We start from the raw sequence: 7,781 nt of genomic DNA on the forward strand, positions 1-7,781 counted from the left end.
AGATCTTAAAACGGCCGCACAGGAGGTGTTCCCAATACTTGGAGGCACAAGTATAAAAAAGGCCACTACTGTTTATCAAAATATTACTTTATAAATACATATGCTATCCTAACATAGCATCTTTCAGGCACTGTGTCTCTATTACACGAGCGCCTTCAAGAACTTCCTGAAAATAGTGCTCGGAGGGTACTCGGCTTTTGTCGGAATCTTAGGACGCAACAACGGTGGTCTCCATCTCTGCCCAGTATGTCTTAACATGGGCAAGAGCCATCCTAGCGCCCTCTATGCATGCTGACCTCTTCATTGCATTTATACGCGGCACCACGTCAAGGAATTGCTGCACCAAGCTGAAATAACTCTTCGGCTCTGATCTCCCCGGCCACAGGTGACCCATGACGTACTTCATGGTGAGTCTAGACAACCTATTCAGTTCGGCCCATTGAGCCAAACGATCATCCACTGCAAGTGGACGCTCTGGATTGTGAAACTGCGACCAGAAAAGCTTTTCCACTTCGCGATCTTTCTGATCTTGAAAGTGTTCGGTCGCATCAGCAGCACTCGCTGCCAAGTCCAGATAGGTATCCTCCACACTCCACATCCGGTCCAACGGAGCAAACTTTGGATCACAAAATTTCCTTCGCAGCATAAAGGGCTTTCCAGCCGCAATCTGTTCGGCCTGACGCAGCTCCTCCTTCACAGCTCTCATCGCAGAGCGCGCGTCCTTGGCATTGGCAACGGCCTTCTCTAAGTCCGTCTGTTTTGCCTGGTCTTCTTTTTCAAGAAGTCTGCAACGGTCGGTAGCGCTTTTTAACTTTTCGGCCATCTCGGCCATCTCCTCCTTGCTTCGGCAATGAGCAGCCTGTTCGGCTCTCAGCTCTTCAAGGGCCTTCTCGGCAGCCGCATTGCTTTTTCTGGCTTGCTCCTTAGCTCGGGCAAGTTCTGCCCTAAGATTCTCCACGACGGCCGTACCATCTGCGTCGAGCACACACATTGTAAGACACTGGCATGAAGCTCCTCTTACCTGATGCTGCCCGAAGAATTACATACCTTGAGCCTCATCAAGCCGCTTGTTGACAAGCGCGATGTCGGCATCTGCCATGTCCAGTTGCCGCTTTAGTTCGGCCACATCATCAGTTCGGCTTGATTCCGGACACCTCGCCACCTACATTCAAAGGCGACATCTTAGACCTGGGATTATGATCCTCTGCGTGCCATCATTTCTTGACAACGCGCAGAGTCTCAGGGGCTACTATCTACACAGGGCGCACCTTACTTATGCGCAACTGACAAAAGTGTACATTATCTAACGTACCTCAAAACCCGTCAGTAAACTTTTGACGGCCTCATGCAATACGCTTTCTGCGGATGAAATCCTTTGAATCACCGTGCCCATCAATGCACGGTGCTCCTCTGAGATGGAAGCTCGCCCCAGCAGAATCTTTAGCTCCTCCGACCGAGCACCAGACGGTGCCGGACTTGTCCTATGGCCTCTTTCGAAGGCCGGACGCAGAGAGCCTTGGGGGGCCACATAGCTATCTTCCGCCCCTGCCGGATTCAGAGAAACCCCCTGCGACGACACCTCAGGGTCGCCCGCCTCGCTAGGCGGTACGGCAGGGGGAGGCGTCCCGCTCTCCATCATCTCCGGAAGAAGATCCCCCGAAGACGAGCTCTGCTGAGAAGGGCTGAGGTCCGAGCTACAAGGTAAAATTTCGGTTAATCTTCTCGGATATAAATCAAGGATTTCTCTCATCCCTCAAAAGGAAAACCTCTCTCTACTTACGGCTCGCTGGAGGGCTGATCCCTTTGAGGGCGTAGTTCAGCCGAGGAACTCCCCGGCGTCGGACCCTCTGACGAGGATTTTCTCCCCCGCTTTTGGGCCATGGTCTCCGGGTCGTCAGAGGCGGCCCTCTTCTTCCCCTTGGGAGAGGAATTGTCGGTTCCTCCCTTCGGAGCAGCCTCCTTTGAGGAGGCCATAGTTCCCTTGTCCTTCCCCTTACTTCCCTCCAAAGGCATTATCTTCAAGATCCTGACAAGCACGGGATCCGGCCTGGTTTCGGGAAGGGGAGCCGGACACCTGATCAGCTTTGCCTTCGCTATCCACTCCTGCTTAAAAGGACAGCTCCTTTAGGGGCAAGTTTATGACGATTATATGGATAGTAGGTCCGGGCACAAGGTTACTTACTTTGGTATCCGGGCGATTGCAGCTTAGGCCTACATCCTCGGTCAAATCCGGACACATCATTTGTGATCCAAAGAACAGTTTATACATCTCCACGGGCGTTGCGCCCATAAAATGATGGAGAGCTCATGGTCCCTCTGGATTAGACTCCCACAGACGAAGGGAGCGACGTTTGCCGGGCAGTGTTCGGCGAATCAGCATGACTTGTGTCACCTTGACCAGGTTGAGGTCTCTTTCTAAGAGATCCCTGATGCGGCCCTGCAACAAGGGCACGTCTTTGGATAACCCCCAATCTAATCCTTTGTTGACCCATGATGCTAGCCGTGATGGGGGACCCGAGCGAAAGGCAGGAGGCGCCGCCCACTTGGCGCTCCTGGGAGCGGTGATATAGAACCATTCTCGTTGCCACAAGCCGAGCTCCTCTTGAAAGGAGCCCTCGGGCCATGGAGCATCAGCATTCTTACTTATGACAGCGCCTCCGCACTCTGTGTGCCGTCCCTCGATCATCTTCGGCTCCACTCCAAAAGTCTTGAGCCATAATCCGAAGTGAGGAGTAACACGGAGGAACGCTTCGCACACAATGATGAATGAGGAAATGTGGAGGATGGACTCCGGAGCTAAGTCATGAAATTCCAGCCCGTAATAAAACAGCAGCCCCTCATGAAGGGATCCATCGGGAAGCCTAACCCCCGAAGGAAGTGAGACATGAACACTACGCTCTCACCGGGCTGGGGACTGGGAATAGCCTGCCTTTGAGCAGGCAACCTATGCGAAATTTCGGCGGTCAAGAACTTAGCCTCTCTCAACTTTAGCACGTCCTCCTCCATGACGGAGGAGGGCATCCATCGGCCTTGAAGGTCGGAATTGGACATTGTCGAAGGTCTGAGGCGCCCGGAATCTGAAGCCTAGGGTGTTGGAACTCGAGGCGACGGGCGAACTTGTTTTGGGATTGGAGAAAAGGAGTAAGGCCCTGGTCCCTTTATAAAAGGTTGAATACCAGGAGCCCTCCCCGTAACCGTTTGGGACTCGCCTTTAATCAAGAAAACATGCTAACGGGCACGATTGGGTTACCCATGTCCGTATTGATGAGAATCCCGTAAAAGGGGGCACACGATCTCTGCTTTGACAAGACGTGCCAAGGAAACCGCCTCGCAAAACACGCTGAGGTGGAAGAGTGAAAACGATTCGAGTGAAGGACTTGGCTGTAGTGTGATGACGCACTGCGGAATACGTCAGCAGATTTGATTTGTGTTAATATTATTCTCTCTATGGCAATATGTGGAAGCTTATTTTTGCAGAGCCGGACACTACTCTTGGTGTTTACAATCTTCTATGAAGGACTTGGAGGAGGAACCCGCCTTGCAATGTCGATGCCAATTTGCGCGCCGGACTCGTCGTCATTGAAGCCTGGTTTAGGGGCTACTGAGGGAGTCCTGGATTAGGGGGTGTTCGAGTAGCCGGACTATACCTTCAGCCGGACTCCTGGACTATGAAGATACAAGATTGAAGACTTCGTCCCGTGTCCGGATGGGACTTTCCTTGGCGTGGAAGACAAGCTTGGCCATGCGGATATTCAAGATATCCTACCATTGTAACCGACTCTATGTAACCCTAACCCTATCCGGTGTCTATATAAACCGGAGGGTTGTAGTCCGTAGGCAATCAACTCCATATACAACAATCATACCATAGGCTAGCTTCTAGGGTTTAGCCTCCTTGATCTCGTGGTAGATCTACTCTTGTACTACCCATATCATCAATATTAATCAAGCAGGACGTAGGGTTTTACCTCCATCAAGAGGGCCCGAACCTGGGTAAAACATCGTGTTCCCTACCTCCTGTTACCATCCGGCCTAGACACACAGTTCGGGACCCACTACCCGAGATCCACCGGTTTTGACACTGACAGTGGGATTGAAAGAAATAAAAATCTAGATGTTGCTAAACCCACTATATTGGATTTCAAGGAATTTAATTATGAAAGTTTCTCTTTAATTGATTGTATTTCCTTGTTGCAATGATAAATTCTCCACATGCTTATAGTCGAAATAAAGCCTTCACCAAACATATTGTTGATGCCTTGATGCAATCTTATGAAGAAAAACTTGAGTTGAAAGTTTCTATCCCTAGAAAACTCTATGATGAGTGGGAACCAACTATTAAAATAAAAATTAAAGATTATGAATTTTATGCTTTATGTGATTTGGGTGCTAGTGTCTCTACTATTCCCAAGACTTTGTGTGATTTACTAGATTTCCGCGATTTTGATGATTGCTCTCTAAACTTGCATTTTGCGGATTCCACTATTAAGAAACCTATGGGAAGAATTAATGATGTTATTATTGTTGCAAATAGGGATTATGTGCCCGTAGATTTCATTGTTCTTGATATAGATTGCAATCCTTCTTGCCCTATTATTCTTGGTAGACCTTTCCTTAGAACGCTTGGTGCGATTATTCATATGAAGGAAGGGAATATTAGATTTCAATTTCCATTAAAAAGGGCATGGAACACTTTCCAAGAAAGAAAATAAAATTACCATATGAAACTATCATGAGAGCCACTTATGGATTGCCTACCAAAGATGGAAATACCTAGATCTATTCTTGCTTGTTATGCCTAGCTAGGGGCGTTAAACGATAGCGCTTGTTGGGAGGCAACCCAATTTTATTTTTATTCCTTGCTTTTTGCTCCTGTTTAGTAATAAATAAATTATCTAGCCTCTGTTTTGGTTGTGTTTTTTGTGTTTAATTAGTGTTTGTGCCAAGTAGAACCGTTGGGAAGACTTGGGGAAAGTCTTGTTGAACTTGCTGTAAAAAACAGAAACTTTAGCGCTCACGAGAACCGCTGTCATTTTTATTTATATGAATTTTGATTTTGCTAACCACATGTCCCATGCGGTTGCTGTCATTTTTATTTGAAGAGTGCTATTTAGTTAATTCTTTTTGCAGATGAATAATAGATAAATTCCTCACGTCCAGCAATTTATTTTAGAATTTTTGGGGTTCCAGATCTTGCGCTAGCTACAGATTACTACATACTGTTCTGTTTTTGACAGATTGTGTTTTTCGTGTGTTGTTTGCTTATTTTGATAAATCTATGGCTAGTAAAATAGTTTATAATCCATAGATAAGTTGGAATACAGTAGGTTTAACACCAATATAAATAAAGAATGAGTTCATTACAGTACCTTGAAGTGGTCTTTTGTTTTCTTTCGCTAACGGAGCTCATGAGTTTTCTATTTTGAGTTTTGTGTTGTGAAGTTTTCAAGTTTTGGGTAAGGATTTGATGGATTATGGAACAAGGAGTGGCAAGAGCCTAAGCTTGGGGATTCCCATGGCACCCCCAAGATAATCCAAGGACACCAAAAAGTCAAAGCTTGGGGATGCCCCGGAAGGCATCCCCTCTTTTCGTCCACTTCCATCGGTAATTTACTTGGAGCTATATTTTTATTCACCAACATGATATGTGTTTTGCTTGGAGCGTCTTGTATTATTTGTGTCTTTGTTTGTTAGTATGCCACAATCATCCTTGCTGTACACACCTTTTGAGAGAGCCATACATGAATTAAAATTTGATAGAATACTCTATGTGCTTCACTTATATCTTTTGAGCTAAGTAGTTTTGTCTATGTGCTTCACTTATATCTTTTGAGCTAAGTAGTTTTGCTCTATGTGCTTCACTTATATCTTCTGAGCGTTATAATTTTGCTCTATGTGCTTCACTTAGATCTTTTAGAGCATGGTGGTGGATTTGTTTTAAAGAAACTATTGATCTCTCATGCTTCACTTAAATTATTTTGAGAGTATTAATAGCATGGTAATTTGCTTAATAATAATATGCTTGGTATTCAAGATTAGTGAAACTTTCTTTTGAGCGTGTTGAATACTAAGAAAAGATTGAAGCATGATAATTGTTTTGAGATATGGAGGTGATAATATTAAAGTCATGCTAGTTGAGTAGTTGTGAATTTAAAGAATACTTGTGTTGAAGTTTGTGATTCCCGTAGCATGCACGTATGGTGAACCGTTATGTGATGAAGTCGGAGCATGATTTATTTATTGATTGTCTTCCTTATGAGTGGTGGTCGGGGACGAGCGATGGTCTTTTCCTACCAATCTATCCCCCTAGGAGCATGCGCGTAGTACTTTGCTTTGATAAGTTCTAGATTTTTGCAATAAGTATATGAGTTCTTTATGACTAATGTTGAGTCCATAGATCATACGCACTCTCACCCTTCCACCTTTTCTAGCCTCTCTAATACCGCGCACCTTTTGCCGGTATCATACACCTACCATATACCTTCCTCAAAACAGCCACCATACCTACCTATTATGGCATTTCCATAGTCATTCCGAGATATATTGCCATGCAACTTTCCACCATCTAGTTCAGCATGACACATTCATCATTGTCATATTGCTTAGCATGATCATGTAGTTGACATAGTATTTGTGGCAAAGCCACCGTTCATAATTTTTCATACTTGTCACTCTTGATTCATTGCATATCCCGGTACACCGCCGGAGGCATCCATATAGAGTCATACTTTGTTTTAGTATCGAGTTGTAATCAATGAGTTGTAAATAAATAGAAGTGTGATGATCATCATTTAATAGAGCATTGTCCCAAATAAAAAAAGAAGAAGAGAAAGGTCAAAGAAAAAAAAGGCCCAAAAAAGGGGCAATGCTACTATCTTTTTTTCCACACTTGTGCTTCAAAGTAGCACCATGATATAGCGAGTCTCATATATTGTGCTTCAAAGTAGCACCATGTTCTTCATATAGAGAGTCTCATATGTTGTCACTTTCATATACTAGTGGGAATTTTACATTATAGAACTTGGCTTGTATATTCCAATGATGGGCTTCCTCAAATTTCCCTAGGTCTTCGTGAGCAAGCAAGTTGGATGCACACCCACTAGTTTCATTTGTTGAGCTTTCATACATTTATAGCTCTAGTGCATCCGTTGCATGGCAATCCCTACTCACTCACATTGATATCTATTGATGGGCATCTCCATAGCCCATTGATACGCCTAGTTGATGTGAGACTATCTTCTCCCTTTTGTCTTCTCCACAACCACCATTCTATTCCACCTATAGTGCTATGTCGATGGCTCACGCTCATGTATTGCGTGAAGATTGAAAAAGTTTTGAAAAAGTTAGAGTATGAAACAATTGCTTGGCTTGTCATCGGGGTTGTGCATGATTTAAATACTTTGTGTGGTGAAGATGGAGCATAGCCATACTATATGATTTTGTAGGGATAACTTTCTTTGGCCATGTTATTTTGAGAAGACATAATTGCTTTGTTAGTATGCTTGAAGTATTATTATTTTTATGTCAATATAAACTTTTGTCTTGAATCTGTCTAATCTGAATATTCATACTACAATTAAGAAGATTTGCATTGAAATTATGCCAAGTAGCACTCCGCATCAAAAATTCTCTTTTTATCATTTACCTACTCGAGGACGAGCAAGAATTAAGCTTGGGGATGCCTGATACGTCTCCAACGTATCTATAATTTTTGATTTCTCCATGCTATATTGTCTACTGTTTTGGACTATATTGGGCTTTATTTTCCACTTTTATATTAT

The sequence above is a fragment of the Triticum dicoccoides genome, chromosome 7A (genome assembly GCF_002162155.2).
Source record: "Triticum dicoccoides isolate Atlit2015 ecotype Zavitan chromosome 7A, WEW_v2.0, whole genome shotgun sequence".
Classification (NCBI taxonomy): Eukaryota; Viridiplantae; Streptophyta; class Magnoliopsida; order Poales; family Poaceae; genus Triticum; species Triticum dicoccoides.